Genomic DNA, 11772 nt, shown 5'->3' on the forward strand with positions numbered 1-11772 from the left:
CATGTCAACCCAGCCATGGTCACCACAGATCTCGATGGCCTTGACGTGCTCTCCTGCTGAGATGTACATCTCCACGGCGGCTTTGGGCTCCTTGATATTTCTGGCCCAGTCAGCCTGTTTGGTGATTAGCATCTTTGTTTCTTTGGGGTCTCCAGATCCAAGGAAATCCTGAGGAAGCACAACAAACAAAAACACTCTGGATCAGAACTTCCTGTGCCAGCGTTACATCAGGCTTTTCTAGCAGCAAGGGCAGGCTCCACATGGCTGAAGCAGGCAACCAGGAGGCAGGCAGGGCCCGTCCCTGAGGGCTGAGTCGGGGGAGTCCCAGGTCTCGGGAAGAGTGATCTCAGGCTGCCCTGCAGGTGTTCCTGGGGGATCCTGGGACGTCGTCAAGGACGCTGGCCCCCAGTGCTTCCTTCCCATCTCACAAATGGGCATTTGTTCATTGGCTAAACAACACTTTCTAGACTATTTGGGGCCCTGCACATGAAGTCTGCAGGCTCGGGGGTTCATGATCGGGCTGTCTCTCTCTCACATACTTTGGTAAATACATGATTATTCCTAAACAGCAATGAGACAACCTGGTGCACAATTCCAAATATCGAGACCTGTCATCTTTATTCAGATCGTATGGGTGACACCACGTGCTTCAGAGTGGGCTGAGCATGGGTTCCCCTAAACTTACACAAACAAAATGACTTACAGTTTGCCGGCCCTCCGTGCCCTCCATGCCCTCTCTGAATCACCAGCAAACACCCTGTGCCCTGAACTAGGGAATCATTGCATGGTCTTTGCCCCTGTTACTTGCCTGGAACAGATAACAAGCAAACCTCTCTCTGGTTAGTTGCTTCTCAGCTGAATGGTTAGGGATCCTGTCCTGAGGTCAGGTCTGCAGGGGTGAGGACCTGATCCGACAGTGGGACAGCAGGAGACCATGGGGGGATCTGAGGCAGGGAAGGTGCTCAGGAGAGGACCTGAGAAGGAAGAGACGACTGTGGTCCTGGAGGCTCAGGGGTCAGGCCTAGAGCCTGTGTTCCTTTGGCCTCAGCAGGGGCCCTCTGAAGCGGTATGCCCAGCTTCTCTGGGCTGGCCCTAGAATGTGTGAAAAACAGCTTCAGAACATCACCTCTTTTCAGGGTAGTTACCCAAAATACACATGTGGGAGTTTGCCAGAGTCAAGGAAGCTTTTAAAGGTGGAGCTTTTCAAAAAGGGAAACTGGGAGCCCTTAGAGCCCAGGTCTATGTTACTGGTAAGAAGTGGTTTGTCTTAGGAATAATGTACCCTGCAGAGAGTGCTTTGTGTCAGCCTCATTGAGAATAAAAAAAGCACTCCTTTCCCCATGATTAACGCTCATGTGTCAGGAAAGTGCAGTCAATGTATGCTAAAAATCCACTTGAACAGTTAGCTTGCTTTTTTTCCTTATTTGCTTTCAGGGTAATTGTGTAGCTCCTAAAATCATCTATTAGGTCAGCCTGAGAACCAATGTTTTAAGAAGGGGAGGGAAGGGCATTGTATACCTGATGCTGGGACCCAATAGACGACAGGCCCCCTGGCTGGCCTTTGGTTCTCCCAGGAGCTGACAAAGGGAAGGGGTTTGGAAAGCAGCCACTGTCCCTGCCTGGTTTGGACCTTTACAGACACACCTCTCCTCTTGGCAGCTGCTACAGCATGGATTCTGTACGCTAGCACGAAGCTGGAAACCCTGCCTACCTGGCTGGTGAAATGAGGGTGGCAGCTGGGGGAAACAGGCATCTTAGGAGACTAGAAATGTCCTTCAAAGGGACTTCACGAGTGCTCAGGGGACTAGGGGTGACTGTGTTAAGAAGGGTTAGAGGTTGAGAGGGAGCCATGAGCTTGGGTCGTCACCCCAAGGAGACCATCCAGGCACACAGCTCCCAGGCTCAGGAAGCCTCCTGCAGTCCAGCAGGACCCTCAGGGAGCTGTGACTTCATTGAAGCTGGGTCTAAAAGCTTCCTTCAAGGCTCATCAAACTGGGTTTTCAAAGACTTTTTGATCCCTGAAGCTAATTTACACGTTATCTGGGGCCATGGCAAAGACTTGGCCCTGAAGTGGACAGAAAGAGGCTGTGCTGAGTGATGAATGAGACTAAACAGTGTTCTCATGCTTGGTGATTTTGATAAGAACATACTACATAAGAGTTAAGAGCATTGTAATTCCCTTTATCACCATATAAACGTGTCATTTATCCGGAAAGCATACAATTGATTTGTACATGGAGTGTAATTAAGAAAATTTTCTGAAAACCAGATTGAATCTTGGGAAGCAATTTTCAAGTAAACAAAAACATGCCATGTTAATCAGTACTAGATCTTCCCCACCCCCCACATAATGTGTATGTACACATTTCTCAAATTCAGACTGCAGCACAGCTGCCTCCTTGAGGAGGCTTCAGGGGTTCCTAAGCCTAAATTCTGCCTCTAGGGTCTTGATCCCTTAAGGGTTCATCCTGAGTTAAAATTTTGTTATCCCCGGAAGCAGAGATGCACTGACTCTGGTGATCTCAGTATGAATGTGTTAATGAAATCTTCTAGGTGTCTGTGGTGGGGCCTGAGGGAGGGTAGGAAAGGTGACGAGAAAAAGGCAGAGGGAATCTGAACACCCTGCGTTTCAGGTATAGAGTGAAGAAATCACTAAGGTGAAAAACAGGCTGGGGCCCAGGAGTTCATCCAAGTCCTGATGAACAGTAAGTCCTGGGCAACATCACAGGTCACCAATACACCTTAAGCCCCAGGATCAAACAGATGGTGGAAGAGCACAGCCATCTAGAAAAGCAGAGAAAAGGCTGGGCGTGGTGGCTCATGCCTGTAATCCCAGCACTTTGGGAGGTGGGTGGATCACGAGGTCAGAAGTTCGAGACCACTCTGGCTAACACAGTGAAACCCCATCTCTACTAAAAATACAAAAAATTGGCCGGGCGCGGTGGCTCACGCCTGTAATCCCAGCACTTTGGGAGGCCGAGACGGGCGGATCATGAGGTCAGGAGATCGAGACCATCCTGACTAACACGGTGAAACCCCGTCTCTACTAAAATACAAAAAATTAGCCGGGCGTCGGGGCGGGCGCCTGTAGTCCCAGCTACTCCGGAGGCTGAGGCAGGAGAATGTCGTGAACCCGGGAGGTNTGAGCTAGAGAATTACCATTAGTAGCCCACTAATAGGTTGTGGCTGATGAGTCACTTCATAACACACCGAGAGCCACTTTTGACACTCCTGGAAAAGGCAGGTTAACAAAGCCCCTCTATAGAAGGAAGACTATCATTGCTCAGTGCATTCAAGCTTTTTTGAACCTTGCTTAGGCTGAACTGCAAATGTCTTGACTGGTCTGGGCTCCTTAATGCAACTCCTTCCCACAGAAGCCATCAGGAGCCAGGTCCAGGAAGCTCCTCTCCCACACCTGCCTTAAAAGGCCCAGCTCTGCTGGGGAGTAAGGTTCATGGGGACCATCCCAAGGCAAAAGGGAATCTCTGCCATCACCCACTGCAACCACATGGTAGCCACTCTGCAGCTGGTAGGCGTGAGGTATGCTGCGCTAACACGGGAGGGCGGAGGCTCTGCCTGACTTCCCAGAAGCCCAGGACAATCAGCAGGTGCTATGGGAAACTTGGCTGGCAGGCACCATGTTGTCCTGTATGATTGGCAGGACCGGCTCCCGCCTGAAGACACCAATTCTTGGCAGCTTCTGACAAGGATTGAGAGGATTTGAGGGAGACAGCCCTGAAGCACTGAACCCTCAAATCAATGAGGGGATTGTGCTGGCGCAGACCCACAGCCATCCAGCTCCGTTGCTGATGAAGGTCTGAACTGCTATACTCTGCCCCATTGGTGTCAGTGTTAAAGGTCGGTTTTAGGTGAGTTTCTACCAGGGACTGTAGATGGGTCCTTTGTTTACCAGTTTCCCCACATCCTTTCTGAGACCATTGCTAGTTTTTGTCTGCACCACTCTTGGGGAAAATAACTTGGACGCCACGGGTGAGAACACCAGTGGGCTCCAAGCCAGAGCTTGGGCCTGGGATGGGGTGGGTTACCTTGGCATACTCAAACATGCAGAGGTCAGCGTACATTTCTGTTGGGGTGATCAGACCCAACACCAGGTCGTGGGGGCGACGAAGTCCAACGGAGTCAAAGGAATGAGAAAGAGTTTGAGAGAAAAAGTGGGACCAGGGGGCCATCGCAAGTGTGCAGGCTGCAAAGGCCACGAGCTCTGGGAGCCCACACTATTTACTGTATTTATTGGTGCTCAAACAAAGAAACAGGTGGTGAGGATGTGGGGGTTGAAAGGAAATGGTGTATCAAGTGAATGAGAAACATGGCTGCTTGAGACAATGGGAATGCTAGAAGCAAGGAGCCAGCAAGTCTAGCAGACATGCAGCTCTGCCTCAGCTTCTCTCCTAACACTCAGCTTTTCTTCCAACACATTTCAAGCTGCCTGCTCCTCTTGTACAGTTTGGCGGCCTCATGGAACTTCCCCTGGTAGGAAAACACATCTGCCAGACACAGGTCATTGTTGGTCTCTCCCCGCTTCTTCCTCTTCTGGAAAAATTGGAAGCACAGGAAATGACCTCTGCAGCCTTTACAAGGGCAGGAAGCAAGCAGCCTTTACAAAGGTTAGATGTGGCTACTTCAAGTGAGGCCTCTGGACCTTCCTATTGCAACCTGGGCTTGGCTCCTGGCTGTTGTCTCTCTCCCCCAGGTTCCCTCTGGGAATGCTTGACAACAAAAGCAGGTTTCTACCAGACAAGTAAAGATCAAAAAAAGATGCAAACCTTTGTTTGTTTAATGGAAATTCCTCAGGGTTGCTTTCCTGTGTATTCCAAGGCTATGACAGAATAGTTTGAATAGTGTGTGCTCTGACTCATCCATGACCCCTAAGCTCCCAAGATCTCCCAAATCCACAGGCCCTGTTTGGCAGAGTTGTGGCTCATCCTTTGGCAGAGTTGTGGCTCATGGGGATGACAGAGCAGGAGAATGTTTAGGGTTTCTGCCCAAGAGGGAGACCAATAAAATAGGATGACAAGTCTCACTATATCCCTACTTTTAAAGAGAAAGTAAGAAATCCCGCATGCTGAACATCCGCTAGGTTCTGGGTATATACTTTACACACACATGGCCCCTTTATTCCTCTCAGTGACCCTCAGGGTAGGTCTCACTACCCAAGTATTAGAGTGAAGGATGCTGAGACTCAAGAAGAGGAACAGGTCAGGGTCAGACAGAGCTGGAATTTGGACGCAGTTCTGTCTGACTCCAGATATTCCTTGTATCACATAACACTGTCTTCTGAAGCAAGTGATGTCCCCAACAACACAAACACACACATACACACACTTAGCACAGCTGAGGATAAAGCTTCTTCCTTCTGTGTCAGGGAACATTCACTTGTCTACAGCTCGAGTATTTGTAAACACTCAGTAGCACCCAAACCCTGAGCCCTAGCAGTTTCCTTTTGCTTGTTTTCTAGCAAGAGTAGCATACAGAGGACGATGAGATATTGAATCAAACTCTTAGACAAGCTGGTGAAAGTTTTAAGGACTGGAGGCAACATACTTCCACACTTGACAGAAATCATCTTTAAAAAATCCTGCACATAGTTCCGGCTTATGAAACAAACTAATTCATAATAGTTGGAAATGAATCAAAAGCTTGCTGTGAGATAAAAGATTTCGGCTGGACCTGATGACTCATGCCTGTGATCCCTACACTTTAGGAGGCCGCGGCAGGAGGATCGCCTAAGCCCAGGAATTCAAGACCAGCCTGGTCAACTTAGCAAGACTCTATCTCTGCAAAACAAAAAACAAAAAAACAAAAAAACCTCCCCACAAAAGGTTTTACTAGACATGAGAATGGGTCCATATCCATTCTAGGCCCCAGGATATCACCGTGATGAATAGAAACGATCTGTAGCACTCAAGCAGGTGCATGTCAACATGGGCAGGTTCTTTCCCACCATCAGCAGGACAAGAACATCTCCCCTATCCAAAAGGCACCCACTGAGGATCCGCAGTTCTCTGGAATTATGCTGAGCACCCAGATATGGGCAACTAAGCCCTGAGCAGTCGATGTGGAGTGCACCTGGAGGCACGTCATTGTTTTTTAAGAGACACTCTTGAGTTTACTTTAACCGGTTTCCCAGCTCATAGCACACGAGGCGAGGCAGGCATTTTGACCTGGGTAAGACCTGAAAATGACAATAGTTGGACCCCACGGCCATCAGTTACTTTTGTAGAGAGGAAAATTATGTTCCTTGCCTTCAGTGAAGACCCCTAGATCCAGGCCAGTGGATTTACAAGTGAGAGTCAGCAGCACTGGGCATTTTGGGCAATGGCTCCGAACAAGCCCTTTACCATGTGGTAGGTAAACCTCAGAACATACAGACACCCCTTACGACACGTGGGTGGGGAGGGTGCTTGGCAGAGAGAGCATGAGCTTAGGAGACAAGACTGTATTTGAATTCCACTGAGCTTTTGGCTGTGGACTCGTGAGGACGTGGCATCATCTCGCTGAGCCTTAGTTTCCTCCTGCATGGAATAGGGAGAGCAACAGTACCTGCCTCATTCAGTTAACCTGAGGATCTAGAGTAGCATTAACATAAATCACGCGTGGGGCACACAGCAGCTTATGTTATGAGGTGTAGCAGGCTGTGAGCTCCTGTCGGCCTCTCTCCTCCTCAGCTCTGTGCCCACTGAACTCGGCACAAGTGTTGGCCCACGACAGGTGTTTATTATGCGGAAATGAATGAGAGAGACAAGACATTTGCGGATTTCCTCACTTTCCAACCAGGAATTCAAATGTGTCTCACATTCCCATACCCTTACAATAAATCTGTTCAGGAGAAAAAATGTGTACACCTTTTAACAGACAGCCAGACAGCACTGAGATACACAGAAATTAAGAATAGTGTCTAGGCTGGGCGCGGTGGCTCAAGCCTGTAATCCCAGCACTTTGGGAGGCCGAGACGGGCGGATCACGAGGTCAGGAGATCGAGACCATCCTGGCTAACACGGTGAAACCCCGTCTCTACTAAAAAATACAAAAAACTAGCCGGGCGAGGTGGTGGGCGCCTATAGTCCCAGCTACTCGGGAGGCTGAGGCAGGAGAATGGCGTGAACCCGGGAGGCGGAGCTTGCAGTGAGCTGAGATCCGGCCACTGCACTCTAGCCCGGGCGACAGAGCGAGACTCCGTCTCAAAAAAAAAAAAAAAAAAAAAAATAGTGTCTAAGGGCCAGGCATGGTAGCTCAAGTCCGTAATGCTAGTACTTTGGGAGGCCGAAGGGAGCTAATTGCTTGAGCCCAGGAATTTGAAACCAAACTGGGCTACATGGCAAAACCCTGACTCCACAAAATACAAAAAAATTAACCAGGCGTGGTCGTGCGCACATGTGGTCCCAGCTACTTGGGAGTCTGACGTGTGAGGATTGCTTGATCCCAGGAGGTCTAGGCTTCAGTGAGCCATGATTGTGCCACTGCACCCTGGCCTGGGGAACAAAGTGAGACCCTGTCTCAAAATAAATAAAAGAATGGTGCCTACCACCACCCAGCGCCCAGTTTCCTTTGCCCACTGCAGGCCTATTATGTTTGGATGACGAGGCCAATACTCTCAGCCAGGAACAGCGGGGCTGGGGTTGCGCCAGAGCTCTGGGATGCTCAGTTCAGACTGTGGGCCTTGCTTCCCAGGTCCATTTCTGGGAGTGGAGCTCAGCTCATGTGCATTTGGGAAACCCCTCAACACTATCAGATTACTGGAGTCTGAGAGGATGGTGACCGACTATCTGCCACCATGAGGATGCAAACCATTTCCTGAGAACCTACTGAATCCTCACAGCAGCCTGTGAGGTAGGTCCAATCTCTTTTCACAAACAAGAAACCCAACCCTGGAGAGATCGGAACCATCTGCCTCATCAGCTATAATGTGACAGCTCACACTGCCCACTGCTGTCTCCCCTATGTGGCCACTCTGCCCCTGGAGCAAGGCTGTGACCCGGATGCCCAGTCGCCAGTGAGCTCTGCTCCCGTGTCCTCAGGGTTTTGCCTGCTGATATGGTTTGGCCGTGTCCCCACCCACATCTCATCTTGAATTCCCACGTGTTGTGGGAGGGACCCAGTGGGAGGTAATTGAATCATGGGGCAGCTCTTTTCCATGCTGTTCTCATGATAGTAAATAAATCTCACGAGATCTGATAGTTTTAAAAGAGGAGTCCCTCTGCACAAGCTCTCTTTGCCTGCTGCCATCCATGTAAGCTGTGACTTGCTCTTCCTTGCCTTCTGCCATGATTGTGAGGCTTCCTTAGCCATGTGGAACTGCAAGTCTAATTAGACCTCTTTCTTGTGTAAATTGCCCAGTCTTGCGTACATTTTTTCCCGCAGTGTGAAAATGAACTAATACACCTGCCACAAGGGCTGCCTCTGAGCCCCAAACCCCAAGTTCACTTTCTTGACAAATAAGAATGCTTCAACTTTTACCTCCATGCTGCTGATGAGGTCTTGTACTCTGATGAAGGCCTGTGGGCAAGAAATAAAGAATAAAACCAGCTTGCCTTCTTGGCTTCAAAAGTGGGTGATTGGCTGGGGATTGGGAAGTCAAGCTCACCTAGACAGTGAGCCACAGAGGAGAGGAAGGGAGCAAGCAGGGATTAATCATCACGTGTGCAGGAGGTTATACCACTCAGTGAGGCGCGGCTTTATCCCCGAAATTGGAACATGCAAAGAACAGCAAAGACATCCTGGTTGCATCAGTCATTTTGGGATCAGGTAAAACAAAACAATGATGCCACAGTCTGTGGCGGTGCCTCCTTGGGAGACTCTCGACCCAAAGAAGAACAAGCCGGTCTGACCCTCTGGCGGGGCAGGCAGCATCACAGCAGGAGAGGGTGAGATGCATGGCCTGACGAGAGATTGCCTTGCACATCTTGGTGACATGGGTAGAATGCAGGGGACAGCTATGCCTACCTAGCGTTGCCACAGACACAGGGGACCCCTGGTACTGCAGAGGGAACGGAGGAGGGGAAAGCTGAGAGGGCATAAAGACAGATTCTGGAAGAAGGTGGAGGGGTAGGGAATGAATCCCACCAAGTCCATGGAAGGCAAACTCTTATGTAAATCCTAAAATTGCAGCCCTTGCCAGAGACTTTAACTCATGGACCTCTAGAAGTTTCTGAGGAACAAGCAGACTGGTGTTGGCTAAGCCAGTTTTGCTGCTTTCAGATTCTGCCCAGGATTTGGAGGAGCATGAGCCACCAGGTCAGGCTGCTTTCAGGTGGCTTTGCTGTCACCATTTCCACCAGCTGTGCTTGCTTACATTGCCCCATTCAAAATGGGCTGACTTGTGCCTAGAGGAGGCAGCAGCTCCGGAGCCCTTTGAACCGAACATGCAGAGCAATCCTGACCACTTGCAGCCTCCACTCAGCAGTATGGCATCCTCCCTCCTGAAAAGACCTCGGGAGATGAGCGAGTCCCCGGCCTCTGGCTGCCCTGCAGGTGACCACAACGCAGCTTCATCTTTTCATCCCACAGGGCCAGGCTTCCTGTCAGAGACTGGGGACCCAGGGAGAAACATGTCTCGGCCCCTGTCCCCTCCACAATTCAGAGGCCCACATTCTAACCGGGGAGGCTGGTCAATTAAACAGATCACGACATCTAGAGCTAAGAGCTCTCCGACTATGAACCAGATGCCTGGAGAACACAGTTGAATGGTCTGAGCATGAGCAGGGGCGGGAGGCAGCGTTAAGCGAGGCATTAGAATCAGAACCTGGCAAACAAGTGTTTGTGGAGAGGCATTCGTAGAAAAGGGCAATGTGGGCATCACATGGGCCAAGGAACAGAGGGGTAGCAGTAGCTGTTGTGCCAAGCTGCAGGTCTTAAATGCTGCCCTCTAGATCTGGGTTTCCTTAAAGCAACTTGAGAGGACAACCCTGCAAAGCCTGGCACAGTGGCCGAGAGGGAAAGGAGCATTCAAGGTCTCAGTCCTTGCTCTGAGCCTACTTCTCTGCTTCTGGGCTCCAGCCATCTTTGTGGAAAGGGGACTGGGGACTGCTAGTGACACCCTCTCAAAGGTCTTTCTAGCTCTAGGTCGGCTGTGCTGGGGTCTAGGATTTGCCCACTGAGAAATCTGTTTCTGAGTTCCTTCAACCTGATGCATCCTGCAGTGTCACGGCTCCTGGTCAGAGTGGTCAGAAGGCCCCTGAATGCACTCAGTAGAGGGAAGCCTGGGAACAGGGAGGCACCTGCAGCTCTACGCAGGTCCTGGCCAGAACTCAGCAGCTCTTCTCTGCCGTCTAGTGGGGATGGCAGACCATCACTGGGGACCACCCTGTGCAAACTGGTGAGCCTCAGTGCCTGTCCCAGAGGAAAGAAAGGCAGGGGATACCGGATTTAGATGAAATAGCAACTCCTAGCCTATTGTCAACATCGTCTGGCTTTTTCAAAACATACCGTGCTGATTTTTTTTTGTTTTTGACACAGAGTCTTGCTCTGTCACCAAGGCTGGAGTGCAGTGACATGATCTTGGCTCACTGTAGCCTCTGTCTCCCTGGTTCAAGCAATTCTGCCTCAGCCTCCCAAGTAGCTGGGACTACAGGCATGCACCACCACACCCAGCTAATTTTTGTATTTTTTTGGTAGAGTCAAGAGTTTTACCATGTTGGCCAGGCTGGTCTTGAACTCCTGACCTCAACTGATCTGCCTGCCTCAGCCTCCTAAAGAATTGGGATTACAGGCATGAGGCACTGGGCCTGTCCCATGTTGTACTTAATAGACATTTACTATATACAATTGTTTTTTAATTTAAATAAAATCAATGAACAGTGTTATTTTAAAAATCTTGTGGCTTTAATATACCCTTTCTATTCTCAGGGAGTGTTTTGGGGATACAGGCTGGGGAGTTAAATAAATGANCCTTATGTGCAGAAAGGGGTCAGATGTTTTCAGCCATCTCTCTAGCTTTCATAGACTAGGCCAGGAAAGGACACAACGAATCAAGTCCACGAATCCCACCATGAAGGTATGTGGGAAGTGCCTACATTGCTGTCAGAATCAGAGACCTTGACCTTAGTTGGCAGATGCTAAGAAAAGCAGCATCGTGTGCAGCATCATGGCCAGTGATTACACCGATAATAAAAGCCGCCATTTACAGAGTGCCTATGATGTGCCAGGCTACTACCAGGTGCTTCCCATAGATGACAGCTAATAAGAGTGACAGCCAGAATCTGAGATGCTGCTCCTGGATCAGGCTTTACGGGAACCTTCCCATTCGATCCTCAAAGCTTTGTAAGGATGGGGCCTGTCATCACCCTACATCTATAGAGAAGCAATCTCAGAAAGTGAGTCACCTACCCAGGCCCACAGTGAGGAAGTGGCTGAGCTTAGATCTAAGCCCAGGTTAGCCTAACTCCAGAGGCTGCTGCAGTCTGTGGCCTCTCCATGCCACCTGGGTCCCCATCTGCCTTCTTAAGGGACCGCACAAGGACCAAACTCCAGCTTCTGCTGGCTAGATGCTTACCTTCTTTGCTGTTTCAAAATCTAAACCTTCTAGAGCTTCCATGGCCAGTTCACGCCAATCAGTGTTGGTGACACCCAAGCAAGCAATCTGGTAGGCTTCCTTGAACAGTTTCCTATCCAGGTACTGGTACATGGGAGCAGACTGCAGGATTTCATCAAGGGTAAAAAAGAGGACTGTTTTCAGAGCCATGGAAGAGCCAGATTCATACAGAGCCTGCCTCCAGATGCATGGGACAATTACCCACGCCTGGGGAGCAGCCCTGC

This window comes from Rhinopithecus bieti, unplaced genomic scaffold (assembly GCF_001698545.2).
Source record: "Rhinopithecus bieti isolate Rb0 unplaced genomic scaffold, ASM169854v2 scaffold_13262, whole genome shotgun sequence".
NCBI classification, from domain to species: Eukaryota; Metazoa; Chordata; class Mammalia; order Primates; family Cercopithecidae; genus Rhinopithecus; species Rhinopithecus bieti.